The 20960-nt window shown below is 43.8% G+C and overlaps 1 pseudogene; it reads left to right on the top strand.

The window, feature by feature from the left end:
* Positions 1-20960, top strand: part of LOC133096698 (basic proline-rich protein-like) — a 29873-nt pseudogene that overhangs the window by 111 nt on the left and 8802 nt on the right.

The raw sequence follows: 20960 nt of genomic DNA, 5'->3' as shown, positions 1-20960 counted from the left end.
TGGCAGGGTTTCTGGAGAGTGTCTGTGGAACTTGCGCCGACCTCCTGCCAGTGAGCCCCCGTGGGAGACGGTGTGGCGGAGAGGAGAGGAGGGCGCTGGGCTGGGAGCCGCGGCAGGTCTGGAGCCCTCAGGGGCTGGGAGAGCAGAGGCGAGGGGCTGGGTCTCGCAGCCGGGGCCCGTCTAAGCTGTCACGTGACCGGGGCTCTTCGCCTCGGCGGAGACAGCAGTCTGGTCGCCCAGAGTCGGGCATCTCCCAAGTGGAGGAGGAGCTGGGCGCCCCCGGAGCGTGTGGGCGCCGAGAGACGGGCTGGTGCGTCAGAGCAGCGGTTCTCGCCGCGCGGCCTCCCTGCCCGCCCCTCTCGCCCGCGGCGGCAGCGGGCTGCAACCTCAACCCCGTGCTGGGGGAGCCAAGCAGGGACCTGCTTTCTAGGTCCGGCCTTCTGCTCTTCGCCCGCCCCTTCCCCGCCCCGTCTGGGGCTGCGGCTCCGGCCCCGGAGAGCGAATGCTGGCGCGCCCACCCAGACCTGTCTTATCGAGCTGGGGATCCAGCCTACGTAAGGCGTCAGCTGATAAGGCCGCCTCACGCCGGGAGCTGGCGGCGCCCGCGCTGGCGCTGTCCCCGGTGCTGCCGGCTGTCCCCGCCCCAGCGCGCTAGGCTTGGTGCTGTCCATGGTGCTGTCGCTTCTCCCCGAAATGCGTTCCCCTCGTGGAACAAGTTTCCCAAAGGACTTTCCTTGAAATGTTCCTCTAGCCACCGCCTGCCTACGTCCTTCTGGGGGTGGTCTGGATACCTTGAGCGGGTTCTTAGCTTTCCACAGGTCTTAACCTTTACTACGTGTGTTCCGAGTTAAGGCTCTAAGGTGATCTCGCTGGTTTTTTTGCTCTGGATGAGTTTAGTGCATGATTGCGTTCTTACACAACACCTGGCTCTTCCCTTAAAAGGTTGTTTTCTTTCTAGGAGAAAAAGCAAGATATAGCAGTTGCTTCTGTCCTAGAGGTGGCAGAGGTATTGGAGCTAGAACGTTTAAACCATTTCCTCCGAGTCATAGAGAAGGTGCACAGTCTCCAGTGAGTTCTGTCACGTTTGCTTCTTGCGAAGGGAAAAGTTGGATACAAGTTGTTATGAAAGCTCCATCTCACTCGCAAAAAGAGGGGGCACATTTAACTCTTTCCCCACACACACTCACATAACCATACACATATCCACAGTAATTGAGAAAATATCAAAAGTTCCTACCCAGAAGTTGTGATTTTCAAATAGACACATGATATAGCAAGAAAAAGTAAATTAAAATCAGGAAAGTGAGATGACAGAAACAAAAGTAAGATGGCATTAAGCTTTCTTTTTTTAAAAGTGCATCAGTGGGTGTCATGGAATCCTGTACATTTACAAGTGGTTGGCCACAAATTTGGTTGGAAGCTTTTCAGCTCTTTGAACATGAGAAAAATATTTTGTTACAAGATTCCATTTCTAACAGTGAAACAAGCATCAGGAGACCGCGCTGAGAAGAGAGAAGCTCCTCCGCTGGACCCCAGAGGAGAGGACACTGTTAGGAAGTGCTGGTGAGAATGTTATTCACTAAATAAAGATGGTTCGCAGAGCTGCTTCACCAAATACCTCTCACAAACGCTGACAGTGGCTGCTTCGTGCACCGCTACTCTGTGTGGCTCTAGTCAGGGGGCAGACGTGCTCATTTAGAGCACATCCCCTTTCTGGAGTCACAGAACTAATTAGAATGAGATGTGAACGATTGATCCCCTTCTTTCGGGAAAAAAAAAAAAGGTCTGAACAATTTTGCGTTCCGTTTCCAGGGCCCATGACCATGGGGAGTGGATGAGCTGCATTTCTGGTAGTCAGGCCTTGATGGTGATGTCTCTCAGTACAGATCTTGGAAGGCATCATGGGCTTGAAATTATATCCCATGCCCCCCCCCCCCGCCCCAGCACTGCCTGGCACAGCTGTCTGTACTGATAGTGAATGAGTAGCTGTCCAATGAGGGACCGAGCCGGGGATAACTGAGGATACTGTGTGCAGATCAGAGCATCATAAACTGAAGAACTGAATGGAATGTTCTAACAAAGAAGAGATCCAATGGCGTATTTCCAGAAGAACCAAATTCTGTTGAGAAATTCTGGTTTATCTTCTTATACAGACACAAAGGAAAAATCAGAGCATTTCAGCTTTTTAATCCTAAAGCATGGTCACACTTTCAGCTTGAAAAAATGCAAACAGGTGTAAAACTCCCATCTGCCATAAAGCACCTCTGAAATGCCAGTTTTGAGGAAAACATTTTCTTGTTTACCACCTATAGGCTGAACTGTATCCCTTCTCTCTTAAAACTCACGTGTTGAAGTGCTAATCTCCAGTACCTCAGAACGTGACTGTATTTGGAGTAAGGCCTTTAAAGAGATGATTAAGTTAAAATGAGGCTGAGTGGCCCTAATTGAACCTGACTGGTGTGCTTAGAGGAAGAGGAAATTGGACACAAAGAGACACCAAGGATGTGCGTGCACAGAGGAGAGACAACGTGAGGGCACAGCAAAAAGATGGCCATCTAGAGCCAAGGGGGAGGCCTCAGGGGAAACCGCCCTTGCTGACACCTTGCTTTTGGACTTCCAGCCTCCTGAACTGTGAAACTGAAAGTAAATTTCTGTGGCTTAAGCCACTGCATGGTATTTTGATATGGCTGCTCTGGCAGATGAATACACCATCCAGCAAAAGATACTTGCAAAAGATGCAACCAGATAACTAAACAAGGTGACATGCTGTGTGGTGGTTTTACAGACATATTAACAAATTATAGGACACCTACTAAAACATGTCTTTATAAAACGTAGTTTGTGGCCATTCTAGCAATGATTAGATCGCAAGCTCAATTGTCTATTGAAGTTACTTACAGTTTGTGATTAAGCCAAATAAGCATATAGAAAACTGCTTATTTTACGTTTTCTCGTTTTCTTAGTGGGAAAGTATGCGTCTGTTTCATTCAAGTAGGAGCTGATTCTTAACTAAAAGTTTGAAAGTAAGAAAAAATTGGAAACACAGAACAGAACCTTATTCCACCCCACTTGCAAGGATCTGATGGGTAAGATTTTTCCTACCACAATTTTATGAAATCAATAATTCATTAAAAAGTCATTCTTGTTATATAAAATCTATATTATATACCAGGTATTAAGTAAGTGTCCCTGTATGATCATACCACAAAAATGTTGTGAGGAATTGTTATCCCTATTTTATAATTGAGAAAACTGAACCTTGGAGATAAAGTAACTTGCCTCCAAATCACATAGTATTTGAACCTGAGTGTGACTACAAGCCTGTGCTCTTAATCAGTATGTTTTACTAAACTAATCTAATAATCAGGATCTCAAAATAGTTGAAAGCTAAACCCTTGTCTTAGTTGGTTTGGGCTGCTGTAACAAAATATCGTAGACTTTGGGACTTAAACAACAGGAATTTATTTGCTCATAGTTCTAGAGTATGGACATTTGAGACCAGCCTGGTGAGATTCTGATGAGAGAGAGAGAGAGAGACAGAGAGAGAGAGAGAGACAGAGAGAGAGAGAGACAGAGAGGTCTTCCTCTGATAAGGCCACAGTCCTACTGGATAAGGGCCCTGCACTTATGACCTCATTTAATCTTCTAAGTATTCTGTCTCCAGATAACAGCCACATTGGGGGTTAAGGCTTCAACATATGAATTTTGATGTGTAAGGGGGTACAGTTCAGTCCATTTGCAGCCCTAAAAGACCAGTTACTGATAAGGGAATGAGCCAAACAATTTACAGAACTCAAGGTTATTTTCCCAATTTTCCCAAAGGTGATAGAAGATAAGAATAGCTGGAAAAGCCTTTTCTAATATTGATCTTCTCTGTATGCCCAAGAATGGCCAGAAAAATCCAGGCTTGCTGTTTTGTCAAGAAGGAAACAAAATCGTATTATGGATGGAATGACTAGTGTGCATTCAAGCTACAACTTAAGACATGGTGGTCCCCACACTGTTTTAAAAAATTGCTTACCCCTATTTATATATAAAAAGTTTGTTTTCTTGTCCAGTTAACTCATTTCAGAGTAGAAAACAACCATATGTCACAGTATACTGAAAGGTCAAGAAGGGGAGCGTACTGTCAATCGGCGGAAATCCTACTTTCATTGAGGATGTCTTAAGCTCTATACACACTTTGTGATTAACACAGAATAGTGTGCTAGTCACAGTCTAGATTAAATGTGATAAAGTGGCGTTTTTTTTCCTTTTTCAAAGGATGAAAATATGCAAATAGAAGTTATTTTCAGCTGAAACCCCCATTGAGTGCCTTGCCCACACCTGCGCGCATGTCCTAGTTCGGGACTCTGTGGCTCCAGCAGCTGGGGCAGTACGCGGGGACTTGGTTAGAGTGAGCGCAGTATGGCCAGGGGTCGTCTTTCAGCACAGCTCCAGGGTAGTAAATCCCCTGCTGCGCTCTCTCAGCTTGAGCACACAGTGTTGGCCCCTAAGTCCGTGTCTTCCTGAGTCTGCAGAACGGTTTTTTGACCGCGTGAACTGGTCACAGGATCCCAGCCAGCCATAGGCAATTCATTAGGCTGAACAATTTCTCGGTCAGAAAACTTGCCTTGCTATTTTCCTCTCACACTCAGCAAAGAGCCTTAAATACATTAGACTCCATAAATATTTGCTGAAAGAGCAAAAAAAAAGTTTTTTTAATTATCTCTTGAGTAAACTACTGATTTTGGCTTAAACATGGGCAGGATATCTGAGCAGAAGCATTGTAATATAGAAATTAAGTTAACCTTTTTTGTGGGAACCTCAGAACAGTGATGCTTTACATTTTTAAAGCATAGTTATTATAAGGAAGGTGAAATGTTAGGAATGAATAGATGCTAACTTTATTGAAATCCTATAAAATAAGGTTAGGACATGGTTATGGAAATTGCACCTCTTGGGTTATATGATGTTCCTCCCATAATTATGGCAACAAGTGACAAGAGCAGAGTGGCAGCCAGAAGCCAATTCACAGAGAGCTATGGAGGTGGTAAAAAGAGCACAGTGACCTGAGAGGCTGGATAGATGGGCCATTGGCAAGAGCATCGTTTAACGTAAGCACTCAAAACAAATCACATGTGGATGGTTAGGAGGCCTGAAGTATTTAGCCTAATAAAGAAGCCACAACCCCCTGCCCCATTGTCAAACCTAAACCACTTCTCAGGCCCAGAACCCCTTGACCGAAGGAGAGGCCAGGTGCCTGTGATGAATGATCCTGCAACACAGTACTAGGTGTAGTCACTAGAAATACCCTCAGTCCTTCCCCCAGAGAACCTATGGCTGTGTTCAGTTTACTGTGCATGGAGGAGAGGAAACATCCATCCTTAGAGGACTGATAGGCACAAAATCTGAGTTGACACTAATACTCAGGAATCCAGAGTGCCACTATGGTCTCCCTGTTGGAGCAGTGGCAATTGCAGGCCAGCTTATAAATGGAGGCTGGTCAGGGTCCAGCTCAGAGTGGATGCATTGGGTCAGTTAACCTCCCCCCGACCTGGGGTTATTTCTCCATCCCAAGCATATAATTGGAATGCACTTAATGGTAGTTGGGAGACCTCCACATTGGTTCCTTGACCAGTGGGGTAAAAGATGTTTTTTTAAGGAAGGCCAAGAGGAAGTCTCCAAAACATCTTCCCCAACCCGGCAGCCAAGACAGCAAACAACAAAAACAGCAGCAACACAGGGAGGGGAAATGGCAGAGGTTATCGCCTCCCTGTCTTATCCACGTGCAATTCACTAGTTGGTCCCTACAACACCAGCTGGGTCCTGGCAGATGACAGTGATCTACCACAAACTCAGTCGAGTATTAGCACAGTTGCGCAGGCTGTGCAGGGCTGGTAGAATTGCATATTTGCTAGAGTCGATGAGCATAGCCTTCAGTACCTGGTACGCAGCCACCGATCTGGCTACTGAGCTCTTTCCATTCCCATCAGACAGGAGAATCAGAGCAGCTCCAGCTCACTTGGAACAGCCAACAGCGACCATTTATGTTCCTGCTCTGGGGCTAGGTTAACTTGACCTCCCTCTGTCATAAAATGATCTGAAGGACCCTGGATCATCTAGATCAGTGGTTTTCAAAGTGTGGTTCATAAGCCCCAGGGAGCCCCTGAAGGCCCTTTCAGTGGGTCTGCAAGGTCCAAACTGTTTTCACAATAATAGATAGATATTGTTTGCTCTTTTCACGGTGTTGACATTTTCATCGAGGGTGCAGACGTGATGAGGAGGAAACCTGTGGACACCTGAGCACAGATCAGAGCAGTGGTATGAAATTGCAGCAGTAATCCCTGGCATTCCTCACTGCCATGCTCTCACAGGAAGAAAAGAAAAAACTGCCAGTTTCACTTAAGGATGTCCTAAGGAAGCAGTAAATTTATTAATTATATTAAATCTTGACCTTTGAACACACATCTTTTTAATACTCTGGTAACAAACTGGAGGGTGTGCACACAGCATTTCCAATATGCTCTGAAAGAAGATGGTTTTCTTGAGGAAAAGCACTTGTGTGATTGTCTAGGTTTGAGCAGCACTTGCAGCTTTTTTTTTTTCTTTATGAAACACCTTTTTTACTTGACAGAACTACCAACAGATAGAAACTGTCATTATTCAGTCTTGGGTACTTGGCAGATATTTTCTTAAAAAATGAATAAAGTGAGCCTTCACTTCAAGGAAAATGACAGACAGTACTTACTGCCCATAATAAAATTTGAGCTTTCAAGTGAAAATGAGACTTTTGGAAAACTCATATCCATCATGGTGAACTTGACCGCTTCCCGGTACTTTAAGAGTTTTTTGATGAGTTTGGAGGTGATATTAACAAAAGTGACTTTTTGATATTATATAATGAAAGGTGTTAGTATCTGGAAGATCTGGATAACTCGGTGAGCCTTTATTATCCAAATGACCGGTTCATGGTGCTTACAAAATCACGAGAGGATAAAATATCCATTTCATAGAGCAAAATAGATCAATGGATTTTAATCTAAGAGTACAGAAGATGCATAATATGGTTTCAGATTCCACATTGCAATAAACCTTTAATAAACTACCACTTAATGAGTTTTGATGTACCATCACAGAAAAATATCTATAATTGTCTGAAAAGACTATTAATATCCTCTATTTTTCAGCTATATATTTGTATGAGCCTGAATTTTCCTTACAAACTTAAACCAAAATAACATACCACAACAGATGGAATGCAGAAACAGATATGTGATTCCAGCTGTCTTGAAAAGATCTGCAAAAATGTTAAACAGTGCCACTCATAATTTTTTGTTTTGGAAAATATAATTCTTTTCCTAAAGACATCATTTATGTAAACATTTGATGGGTTTATTCTTTTATTTTAATGAATTAATACACAAAAATATTTTAAAATCTCCATTTAAATTTATATTCCACCAAATATAAATAGATATTACCCACGTAAACAAAAGCTCTTTGGGGTAATCCACAATTTTGAAGAATGTATGGGGGGCCTGGGACCAAAATGTTCGAGGACTGCAGTTCTAGGCATTCATCAGAACCTCACGTTGGTCTGCTGTTTTGATGCAGAGTGTTAAAGCCCGTGGTGAATACGTATCCTGCAAAGGGTGGGAATAAGCCATTTGAAGATTCAGGCATCTGCAGGGTGAAGTAAAGATGCTGGGATTCAGTGGGCTGGGACGTGCCAGGACATTCTTCTAATGTGAAGGAAAATGGATGCACTTCTCACCACTAAAAGGAAAGCTTTTCTTGGGGCCAAGAGCAGGAAAGGGCTCCACCAGAGGTCCTTCTGCTTGGGCCTGGAGACTCGGCACACCCTGTGGTACTATATGTATCTGTAATGGGTAAAGACTGCACGCAGATTTGATGGTGAGCACTAATAAGAGAGTCACAGGGTCGGGCCGTGTGTCTGGTTTTAAGTGTAAAGAGATAGATGCAGCTGGCATGGCTTGGAAAGAGCTTGGTGACCAGTGGATCAATCCCTCAGGGATGTGGGCTTACCTGGCGGGGTACGTCTGACATCCAGATCAACAGAGGTGCAAGCAGAGATTCAGGGGACGAAGAACAGTAGTGGAGGAGACGTATGAAGAGGAGCATCCGTGGAGCCTGGAGACCAGCTGCAGTGGGGGCAGGGGCTGAACCTTGGCTGGGAAGAGCTTACTGAGAAGAACCCTGGAGCGTAAGGAGTGGGCTGCGGCGGACACCGCGGCGTTTCTCCAGCTCCCTCCCTCTGCGCCAGGGCTGCCTTCCCCCGATGGATGGCGGGGTGTCAGCTCCTGATGGCTCATAGCCACATCCCTCCCTGGGGCTTGCTCTCTGCTGCAGGAAACTGCCCTGCCCAAGCTTGCATCCCATCCCAGTGGGTGGCCCTCAGCCATTTTCCGTCCGATGCGGGGAGACAGAGTCCCAGGCCCCTTGCCTCAATTTGGGCCAACTCCAGCAGGCAGCTCCCGCAGGCTTGCCTGAGGCCTCAATTACAAACACACAGTGGTCAGCTCTTTCCTCCCCCAGCGCTGCTTTCCTCACTTCCTCGTGGGTGTACCTCCTAAGAGTATTCCCAGTAAACCTACACGAGATCCTCTGTCTCAAAATCTGTTTCCAGGGAACACGATCTCAGAGCAGCACTTCACACAGAGTTCCTTCATGGAAGAATATTATTTTGTTAAAAGGCGGGTCGCTAACACTGTTAACATCTATCACAGTCCTTGGCAAGTGCAAATGCTTAGATGAACGTAAGCACAGGAGAGGCGCTTTTCTGGAGAAGAAAAATCTTGAGACTTTTTTTTTTCTGCTGGCTGAAGTTGCTCACTACCTTAAAGCTAATGAACTAAAGCTAATGATTGTGATGGGACGTTTGAACTAGCTTATGCTAGAAGAATAGAACAATTCTTACTTGTTTCAGCCTTGAAGTTTCCTATGATATAAGGGGCTGAGCATGAATGCTCAAATTGTCATTACATTTGGAAAGTTAAATTACCATCTTGGGAGGCCTCTAAGAGTGGGATGAGTAACATTTCCTGTAAACGAGCAAGTATGTTTTACTCCTGGAGCAGGTGCAGAAAACACAGATATTCTTAGTTTACCTTCCCCAGCCCCCTGTGTGTTCCTCAAGTATCTGAATAAAAGTGAGAAAACAGTACCACGTGGGGAGAGGTAGAATAAGCTGCATCCTTTTCCTCCTGCCTGTAACAGGCGATTAATTGCTTCGTTGGTTGACCAGGCATATTTCAGGAAGCTGCTATAAAAACAGGCATTTTCCCTGTTTGGCAGTGGGGAAAGCAACAACAACCGTGGCATTTGGTGAGGTCACGTCTGTTTGCAGTTACTAGAGCTCTCTGGCTTTTTGGACCATTTTTTAAAGTCTTTATTGAATTTGTTACAATATTGCTTCTGTTTTATGTTTTTGGTTTTTTGGCCCCCGAGGCATGTGGGATCTTAGCTCCCCGACCAGGGAGACCAGGGATCGAACCCGCACCCCCGCATCAGAAGGCGGAGTCTTAACCACTGGGCCGCCGGGGAAGTTCCCCCCTCCCCCCATCTGGCATTTTGGAGGATGGCCCCGAAACGCAAATGGCTGAGTGCACTGTTGGGGAAAATCCATGCAGAGACACACGTTCTTCAGCACAGCCTCCTTTGCACAGAAAAGGACGTGGGTCCTTGAGAATCCCTGAAGCCCAGAGCTCACAGATGTCGCCTTTCTCAAGCCAGTCTCTGTAATGACCACCCCCGCCCTGGCCGGCCGTGGGCAGGAGGCGGGCGTGGGGTGGGGACAGTTCCACACGCCTTCACTCCGCCCTTCCTTCCCATCCTGGTTTGTACTTTGTGGATCAGGGAGTTGACCTGGATATTCTGCGACTTGCTGGCTTCCCCATTCTGACTGAGCATTCGGAAACTGTGTCTGCATACTCGCTGGACCCCTGCTGTGAGGGACTGGGGCTCAGGTTTTATCGCCTGGTCTCTGTAATCCCCACTCTGGCTGGGGGACCGTGATGGCGTGTGGAGGCCCCAGAGATCCACGTCAGTGAGGATACAGTTTCTTATCTGAGTTGCTCCCACAACAAAACTGAGGTGGGGCCTTGGGTACAGGTAATTTTGGGGGAGTTGATCTCAGAAAGCAGGAGGGAGGGAGCAGGGAGAGGGGGCAGGGAGAGAGGAGGAGCCAGCACGTTGTCCTCGAGCTGGCTCCCTGCAGACATCCAGGGCTCCACCCGCCTGGAGACGAGGAGTGCCCTTAAGGGTGGGCTCACCGAATGACAGGTGTCAGATACTCATCCCCTGACTCTCAGACCCCATTGGTTGAAGTTTGCCCCGGGGTGTCAACTTCACCACCACCCCTACTTCTGGGCAGGCTTCTGTGTGCAGACCAGGTAAGTACCCCCGGTTGTACGAAAGCCCCAGGGCAGGAGAGTGGGGAGCAGCTCACACGGCCATGCTGTCAGCGGTCAGTGTGCGCAGGCTTCGTCCACCCATCTGCAGCTGAGATCGCAGCTGGACCCAAGCGCTTTGCAGCAGCCAGAGCTGGCACTTCCTGTAGAGTCCGAGGTTTTTCCTTGCACCCTGTTAAAGGGCCACAGGTCCCTCTGAAGAGGCCTGAAGGAAAATTTATAGTGTGCATGTGTGGCCACATTGCAGGGATTCCTCAAAGGGGCCCAGCCTGCTCCTTGGTCAAGAGGCTCTGGTCTGCCTGTGATCAGGCTTGGGTCTGGACACTGTATCAGGGGCTCTGAAGCTTCACCACGGCAATTGGAGTCAAATCTCTGCCTACCAGACCTGGACTGTTTTCTGATGAAAGTAACACCTTATTGGGTTGCCCTTGTATTTATTTCCAGGGACCCCATGATCTATCAGCTACCCCCTGGGATCCTGTTGGTCAAAACACTTTGATGGGCTGTCTGTCCTCATGGTCTGTTAGATAAATGTTGTCAACCATGTCACTGGCAAGTGTTTCCCTTTGGGGATCCCAGTTTTTTCAATTCAAAGCAGGGAGCTCATTTCCATATGCCATTTTCCTTTCGTCCTCTATCTCACAGAACTTCTCAAGGATGTCTATGCTTCCTTTAACAATGCATTTCTGATTCCGGAAAACTTTTCTGTTATGGAAATTTTTTTTTAAGATTTTTTGGATGTGGACCATTTTAAAAGTCTTTATTGAATTTGTTACAGTATTGCTTCTGTTTTATGTTTGGCCATGAGGCAGGTGGGATCTTAGCTCCCTGACCAGGGATTGAACCCCAACCCCTGCATTGGAAGGCGAGGTCTTAACCACTGGACCACCAGGGAAGTCTCTTCTGTTGTGGAAAAGGTTAAACATACTTAAAACTAAAGAGTTTAGTATAACAAACTCCCACATACCATCATTCCACTTCAGCACATCAATTCACGGCCACTCGTGCCTAGCTCTACCCCCATGTGCTTTCTCCCCGTACCCGTACACTCACTGAGTTATCTTGAAGCAAACCCCAGCATATTATTGCATCCATAAATATGTATGTATCTCCAAGATAAGGACTGTTTTAAAAAACATAATCACATGCATTATCACACCTAAAAAGATGAACACCAGTCGCTTAGTATGAGTTTAGTGAGCATCGGTCATCTCATATACATTCAAAATAAGAGAGAACAATTTCTCCTGTGATGAGAACTCTTAGGGTTTACTCTCTTAATGACTTTCATACGTTAACCCACAGTGTATGTTAAATAGTTAAATGCATCTGTCACATTGCACATCACATCCCTAGTACTTACCTGTCTTGTAACTGGAAGTCTGTACCTTTTGACAGCCTTCATCCAGTTCCCCTCCCCCACCCCACCTTTGATAACCACAAATCTGATCTCTTTTTCTGAGTTTGTTATTGAAGTATTATTGATATACAATACTATGTTAGTTCCTGGTGTACAACACAGTGATTCAATATTTCTCTACATTTCAAAGTGATCACCACGATAAGTCGGGTTACCATCTGTCACCATCTAAATACATCAAATTATTATTGACTATATTCCCCACACTGTACACTTCATACCTGTGACTCATTTATTTTGTAACTGAAAGTTTGTACCTCCTAAACTCCCTCACCTTTTTCTCTCATATCCCTACCCACCTCCCCGTGTCTGACTTATTTCACTTAGCATAATATTCTCTAGGTCCATCCATGTTGTCACAAATGTCAAGATTTCATTCTTTTTTATTGCTGAGTAAAATTCCAATGTATGTATCTTGTATATATCACATCTTCTTTATCCATTTGTCTATCAGTGGGCGCTTAGGTTGCTTCCATATCTCGGCTATTGTAAATAATGCTTCAATGAACATAGGAGTGCATGTATCTTTTTGAATTAGTATTTTCATTTTATTCAGATAAATATCCAGGAGTGGAATTGATGGATCATATGGTGGTTCTGTTGTTACTTTTTTTTAGGAGCCCTCATACTGTTCTCCATAGGGGCTGCATCAATTTACATTCCCACCAACAGTGCAGGAGGGTTCCCTTTTCTCCACGTCCTCACTAACACGTGTTTTTTGTTGTCTTTTTGATAATACCTATTCTGACATCTGTGAGGCATTATCTCATTGTGGTTTTGATTTGCCTTTCTCCAGTGATAAGTGATGTTGAGCATCTTCTCACGTGCCTGTTTGCAATCTGTATGTCTTCTTTGAAAAATGTTTATTCAGGTCCTCTGCCCATTTTTTAATTGGGTGGTTTATTTTTTGATGTTGAGTTGTATGAGTATTATATATACAAATATATTCTTTGTATATTTTGCATATTAACTTCAATCAGATATATCATTTACAAGTATCTTGTCTGACTCAGTAGCCAGCCTTTTTGTTTTGTTGATAGTTTCCTTCACTGTGCAAAAGCTTTTTAGTTTGATGTAGAACCATTTGTTTATTTTTGCTGTTGTTTCCCTTACCTGATGAGACATAACCAAAAAAATTTACTAAGACCAATGTCAAAGAGCATACTGCTTATGGTTTCTTCTAGAAGTTTTATGGTTTCAGGTATTACATTTAAGTCTGTAATCCATTTTGAATTTATTTTGTGCATGGTGTGAGAGAGTAGTCCAGTTTGATTCTTTTGCATGTAGCTGTCCAGTTTTCCCAGCACCATTTATTGAAGAGGCTGTCTTTTCCCCATTGTATATTCTTGCTTCCTTTGTCATAGATTAATTGCCCAGGTAAGTGTGGGTTCATTTCTGGGCTCTCTATTCTGTTCCATTGATCTATGTGTCTCTTTTTGTGCCAGTACCATACTGTTTTGATTACTGTAGCTTTGAAATCAGGGAGCATGATACCTCCAGCTTTCTTCTTCTTTCTTAAGATTGTTTTGGCTATTCAGGGTCTTTTTGTTTCCATACAAACTTTAGAATTATTTGTTCTAATTTTGTGAAAAATGCCATTGATCTTTTGTTAGGGATTGCACTGAATCTGTAGATTGTCTTGGGTAGTATGATCATTTTAACAATATTAATTCTTCCAATCCATGAGGTACGTATATCTTTTCCTCTGTGTCATCTTCAATTTCTTTCATCAGTGTCTTACACTTTACTGAGTACAAGTCTTTTATGTCCTTAGTTAGATTTATTCTGAGGTATTTTATTCTTTTAGATGCAGTTGCAAGTGGGATGTTTTCTTAATTTCTCTTTCTGATAGTTCATTGTTGTGTATAGGAATGCAACAGATTTCTGCATATTGATTTTGTATCCTGAAACTTTACTGAATTCATTGATGAGCTCTAGTAGTTTTTTGGTGGCATATTGAGGATTTTCTATGTATCATGTCATCTACAAACAGTGACAGTTTTACTTCTTCCTTTCCAATTTGAATTGCTTTTATTTCTTTTTCTTGTCTGATTGCTGTGGCTAGGACTGCCAGTACTATGTTGAATAAAAGTGGCAAGAGTGGGCATTCTTGTCTTGTTCCTGATTTTAGAGGAAATGTTTTCATCTTTTCACTGTTGAGATGATGTTAGCTGTGGGCTTGTTATATGTGGGCTTTATTATGTTGAGGTATATTCTGTCTATACCCACTTTGTTGAGAGTTTTTCGCAAATGGATGTTGAATTTTGTCAAAAGCTCTCTCTGCATCTGTTGAGATGACACAGGATCTTTCTCTCGGGGGCACGGGGTGCGTGCCATGCGGCATGCCGAACTTCCCTGACCAGGGGTCAAACCCATGCCCCCTGCATTGGAAGCGCGGAGTATTCTCTGGACCACCAGAGAAGTCTGAGCACAGGATCTTTATTCTTAAATTTGTTAATGCAGTGTATCACACCGATTGATTCGTGGATATTGAACCATCCTTGCATCCCTGGGGTAAATCCCACTTGATCACGGTGTATGATCCTTTTAATGTATTGTTGAATTTTGTTTGTTAATATTTTGTGGAGGACTTTTGTATCTATGTTTATCAGTGATATTGGCCTGTAATTCTTTTCTGTAGTGTCTTTGTCTGGTTTTGGTATCAGGGTGATGCTGCCCTTGCAGAATGTGTTCAGATTTGTTTCTTCCTCTGCAAATTTTTGGAATAGTTTGAGAAGGATAAGTGTTAACTCTTCTTTAAATGTCTGGTAGAATTCACCTGTGAAGCTGTCTGATCCAGGACTATTTGTTTGTTGGGAGCTTTTTAAAATTACTGATTCAATTTCATTAGTGGGAATTGGTCTGTTCATATTTTCTATTTCTTCCTGATTTACTCTTGGGAGATTGTACACTTCTAGGAATTCATCCTTTTCTTCTATGTTGTCCGTTTTATTGCATGTAGTTGTTCATCGTAATATCTTATGATCTTTTGTAATTCTATGGTGTTGGTTGTAACTTTTCCTTTATCATTTCTGATTTTATTTATTTGGGCCCTCTCTTTTTCTTGATGAGTCTGACTCCAGGTTTATCAATTTTTTTATCCTTTCAAAGAACCAGCTCTTAGTTTCATTGATCTTTTCTATTGTTTTTTTAGTCTCTATTTCATTTATTTCTGCTCTGATCTTTATTATTTCTTTCCTTTTACTAACTTTAGGTTTTGTTTTTTCTTTTTTTTCTAATTCCTTTAGGTGTAAGGTTAGGTTGCTTGTGTGAGATTTTTCTTGGTTCCTGAGGTAGGCTTGTATTGCTCTAAACTTCCCTCTTGGAACTGCTTTTTCTGCGTCCCATAGATTTTGGATCGTCATGTTTTTATCTTCATTTATCTCCAGGTATTTTTTAAATTTCTTCTTTGATTTCTTCAGTGATCCATTGGATGTTTAGTAGCATATTATTTAACCTGCACGTATTTGTGGCTTTTTTGGTAAGAATACTTTCTGGATTGTGTTATAAGAGACACATAGTAAATTGTGATACAATTAATCAGGGTTCAGGTGTAGTCAGCCTGATCAATCCATTATAATGGTCCCCCTCAGCTTTTCACTTATCAGTTTTTTTTAGCCATTAATAATCATCACCTTGATCTATTATTTCACTTTAGGTTGCAAAATGGTGATATCTATCATTCCTTCTTCAATTAGTAGCTGGAATCTTTTTGTATAAAAAGATTTTTTTTATCAACTGTTTATTTACCTTGAAGTACAGTTAACATAGCAAGGTAGGATAAGTGCTTTATTCTTTCTCTTTATTTATTTATTTCTGACTATTGAACACTTGAAATGTGGCTAGCCCTAATTAAGATGGGCTATAAGTGTAAAATACACACCAAATTTCAGACTTAGTGTGAAAAAAGAATGCATAATATCCCATTAATTATTTTTTATGCTGACTAGAAGTTGAAGTGATAATGTTTTGAATATATTGAGTTTAATTGAATTTCACCTGTTACTCTGTACTTTTTTTTAAAAATGTAGCTATAGAAAAATTTTAAATTACATAGTGGCTCACATTTGTGGTTCACATACTATTTAAGTTGAACAGCTCAGTTCCAGAGTATGTCAGGGAATGTCCAATATCTGCACCTCATGGAAGCCAATCAAGGGAACTAGGAGCCATTCCCCATGGCTCCGGTGAACCCTGAGTCCTGTGAGAGGACACCTGCATGAACAAAGTCACCACAATCCAATCATGTATTTTATCTTTCTTAGTCTGGCACCTGGAATACATTTCCACAAATCCTGTCCCGGTTCCTGCCAATACAAATTACCTAGACCCTGAAATTCTTTTCCCATAAGAGTGTATTTTCCAGGAGCCAATTTGGAGTTCTGTATAAGATCTTGTTTTAAAAATAATTGAACACCATTTTCTTTGATAATCTCTTGGGTCTCTCCCTGACAAAGTCCTCCAGTCCCATTAACTTGACCTCATTAACACCAAGCGTTCCCCAACCATGCTCACTGGCAGGGACCACAGTCCTGATGCTGATTGTGTGCTAACAACCTCGGGCAGCCATCACCAATTTGGGAAGGATTGTTCTGCAAAACCGGAGACCTAACCATAACCATGGGAACAGTTTCCTCAGCAAAAACAAGCATTTGCTGCACACGCCAAATGCGGGTCCAACCAGTGCTTCCTCTTTTGAATTGGTTGGGAAATCTAATAAAACGAGAAAGCAACTAAGTATAGTTGGTGTCATGGCTGTCACAGGCAATGTTTGAAATTTTTGCCCCACCAAGACTTGGCCCACACGCGGGAGAGAGGGTTACTAAACTTCCGTCTAGTGGAGTGTTTCTTGACATGTAACTCATGCCCTCATCTGACAAAAGTCTCACGTCTGGGCTTCCCTGGTGGCGCAGTGGTTGAGAGTCCGCCTGCCAATGCAGGGGACACAGGTTCGAGCCCTGGTCCGGGAGGATCCCACGTGCCACGGAGCAGCTGGGCCTGTGTGCCACAACTACTGAGCCTGCGCTCTAGAGCCCGCGAGCCACAACTACTGAGGCCCACACGCCTAGAGCCCGTGCTCCGCAACGGGAGAAGCCACCGCAGTGAGAGGCCCGTGCACCGCAACGAGGAGTGGCCCCTGCTCGCCGCAACTAGAGAAAGCCTGTGCGTAGCAACGAAGACCCAACGCAGCCAAAAAGAAATAAATTAAAAAAAAAAAAGTCTCACGTCTGTGCCTGTTTCCCATGCTCATCTGAATATGAGCACCTGCCCCCTTCCTCAGTAAACGAGCAATGCGTGAGTTCCCGACTCTTGGACCAAAGAAAGACGTTGCGTCTGTATCGAATGTCCTGGTCTTAATTTTGTCTCTTTTAATCTTAGGCCATCTTCTCACTGTCCCACTAAGACTCCCAGCCTCTGATTCAGAACGAGAACTCCACCACAATCAGAATGCCTCCTTGTTTTCAGCCTCAAAAGGTCCGCTTTCCTTTCAGCTCTTCCAGGAGGAAACAAGCTATGAGTACATTCTTTGAGGCCCATGGCCCGGTGGCTAATGCTCATCTGACTAGAAGATGAAGTGAAACCATGAAAATGGGTCAAGATCTTATATTCCACACATGAGACTTATTAGATCTCTCCAAGGTTAAGCTCAGTCATACCAGGAGGGGATCTATAGGCATAGTTAAGTAAGTGCTGTATATGTTTTGAATGTATTCATATATATGCGTAGTGTGTGTAAATATGCGTAAAATATTTAAGAAATCAAATTTTCAAGTATTTGGGCTCAGATTCTCCAAAGCTGACAAAACTAATATATTCCTCTCTCACATTAGTATTCAAAAATCACTTTTCACAGGGAAAACATTTCGGGTTTCCATAGTTCTTTTAAAGAATTTAATGTACTTCACCCAGAAAAAGAAATCTCTATAAATGAAAGAGATGGCATAACTATTAGAACATGATGTCTCGAAGCTTTAAATTCCAAACACTTCATGTTTTCCTTACTAGTTTTATACTGCACTTCATTGTAAAAGGGGGAAAATACTTTGCATAAAAAGTATAGTTTCCAACAAAATTACATTTGATCAGAAATCAGTAAAGAGATATCTAAAACTAACTTTTAACAACTTTAACCAAAACCTTGTATCGGGGATAACAGTTCTGAAACATCTGTTGACGTATTTTCCTTCTCAGTAATTAAGGCTAAGTATCCAGAGTGCCAAAGTTGACAGGAGCATTCCAAGAGAACTTGCAGGTCATAGTAAGGATTCCACAGAAGATGGCAGAGCCTGGGACTGCAGCGGCAGTGGACAGAACAGGACTCCTAGGGTCACGGCCAGGTTAGTGACAAGGAAAGACAAAGCTTCATCCCAGTGTCATGAAGCTACGGGGTGGGGAGGGGGTGCGGAATTTTAAAAACATGAGTAAAAATACAACAGACGCTTTATATATGAAAATAGCCAAATGGCCAGTAGACACTAAACAAAGTCCTCAACCTTATTAATAAAGGAAATGAAAATTAAAACTGTAATGCAGCACCACTTCTCACCCACCAGAATGGCCAAAATGAGGAAGACAGCACAACCTTTGGCAGGAAGGAAACGGTACAGCCACTTCGGGAAACTGTTTGGCAGCATCTGTTAAACATAACACACGCACATTCTACAACCCAGCAATTCCACTGCCAGATTATATGTGTATCCAACGTAAACACATACGTCTATCCACCAGATGGCACGTATGGAAATGCTCACAGCAGCATGTTTGTAATAATGAAAAACAAAGCTGCCTAAATGCCCAGGGATAGTTACGTGGATAAACTGTGGTGCATTCACCATGGATCACTACACAGCAGTGTGGATGAAGAGCCTGTAATGACGTGCAGTAATACGGATGGCTCTCAAAGACACAATTCTGAGCAAAAGACAGACGCAAAACATGTGATTCCATTATATGAATTTAATAACAGGAAAATGGCTATAAGGTATCAGAAGTCAGGACAGGTAGCTGTGCTCTGGGGGTGGAGAACGAGATGCTGGCAGTGTTCTATTTCTTGCTGGTTACACAGGTGTAACCACCTCGTGAAACGCTTTGACCTCCACGTGTCCGGCTTGTGCACATTGCCGTATATCCATATGATGCTTACATTGCGCTTTAATAAAAACTTCATAGGAACAGCAGCTTACATCTTCCAGTTTAGAATGGTCTCTTCCAGGGTATTACCCGCCTCCAGCACTGCTCCCTGCAGCAGGCTGAGCGGTCGTGACTATTATGAAACCACTTACTTAAAAGTATTGAGTGTCACGTATCGCACTCCCCTTAGCAATGTTAAGTTTTACCTACTTCAGTAGTTATAATGAAATTTTAAAGTCATGATGCCATGTGCCTACCAGAACCACCTGCTGCTTTATGTGTTATTTGGCAGCCACTGTAAAACCACTGTAGAGAACCAAGAATGCGGTTGGCCACGAGTAACAGAGCGCCTGACGAGCAGTGACTCCAAGTTGGGTTATCCCGTGGTGGTGGTCTGGGTCGGAGCAGTGACTGGGTGACATCCTTGGGACGCAGCTCTTTCTGTCCTCGCGCCCCGCCCTCTGCAGGCTGGCTTAACACTCCCAGCTGCACATAGGCTCTGCACATCCGAGCAACTCGTCCACTCCCAGGAAGAGAGGAAAGGGTGATAACGAGGGCAGCGCTCTCCTCAGCTCGCCTGTGCCTCCCCCCTCAAAATCAGGGGTGCACATCCCCCGAATGCCTCCTGAGGAGTCTTCTCTTTATAGTTCATTGGCAAGAACGTTATTACGTGGCCAGAAGAAGCTAGGAAATTTAGTAGTTAGCTTTCTAGTCTGTACAGTAGAGGAAGGAGAGGACACAGAAGGTTGGAAGTGACAGTTAAGTGAGCCAGCTTGCAGTGATTGCTACTGTATCATGCAGTTTCTCCTGCTTTTTAAAAATTTAATATTATATATCTTTCTTTTACTATACCCAGCACTGATCAACTCTAGAACTCTTAACAGCTTGACCCCTAAGATCCAAAAAGGGGTCCTGGCAAGGTGACCCCTCTTTCAGGGGACAGCACCCGCAATCCACTCATCAAAGAAGCATTGCCATTGGATTTTCGCAGGCAAGGTGTCCATCCTGCAGAGAAGCCAGATGGCGCCTCTTCCCCAGGAGCTGGAGCTGGAGCCGCGGACTCATCAGCTTCACGCATGTGCTTCTGACCGTCGTCTGTGCTCAGTAGATAATCACGCATCCTTCGTTTAGGAACCAAGAACCAATGTCATAGTGGAACTACATCGGCTGCCGCTGCCTTTGTCATTGTGGTCTTGGCTTCCTAGCCCTCTCTGCACCTAATTAAGCGTTATGTGCTGAAGGAGTTTTTAACTAGTCAATAAATTAGACCCGAGCCTGCTGTGGTTCCCACCACTCATCACTGCCAACGACACTTGTTTGTTCGACTGTAACGCTATCTGCCTGGACCAGTTTGTATCCAGTCACGCTGATCTCAAATTAGTGACCACAAGGACAGCTTTGAAGAATAGCTACTGAGCTTTTCATGGTAAAATAAGAGAAAAGTAGATCTTCCTGTAAAAAGCATTTTTTGAGGCCCATAATGATGTTATAAGTAAAAATTCTTGTTTTAAATATTTTTCTTCAGGTCATAAAACTTCTCTCTTTAAGTGGCCCTTTCCCTAGATGTGTAAATGTCCTTTCAAAAATCTATCTGAAGCCCATTTTGATTAATTAACATATTGGTGAAAACCACTTCCTAACAGTTTATCCAGACTCTGAGATCTCGTGGCTTTAATGCAAGGCTGGCCTTGGATGGTGGGAGCTGTCTGCCCACCCTGAAGTGACAATCTCATTTTAGGACAGCAGTAGCAATCCTCGGGCCACCTATTCAGTTAGGGACTTTGATTGACTGCTCCTTCTCAGTATCGTGGAGGTGGCAGAGGCTCTCTCCTCTACCAAGCTTTAGATTAGTCCTGTGTTTGGCCTGCCCAGCCCAATCTGAACAAGAATCATGCTAAGTCATCCCTTCACCCTTGGTATCTGACCACCCTGTCACCTGATCAGGTTTCTCGCCCCCACTTTTGATGTCTGAGTCTTGGCCTGTCTTTAGCAAGAAC

This window comes from Eubalaena glacialis, chromosome 8 (assembly GCF_028564815.1).
Source record: "Eubalaena glacialis isolate mEubGla1 chromosome 8, mEubGla1.1.hap2.+ XY, whole genome shotgun sequence".
Taxonomy (NCBI): domain Eukaryota; kingdom Metazoa; phylum Chordata; class Mammalia; order Artiodactyla; family Balaenidae; genus Eubalaena; species Eubalaena glacialis.
Note: the sequence above shows the minus strand (reverse complement) of the source record. Positions and strands in the feature narration are given on the sequence as shown.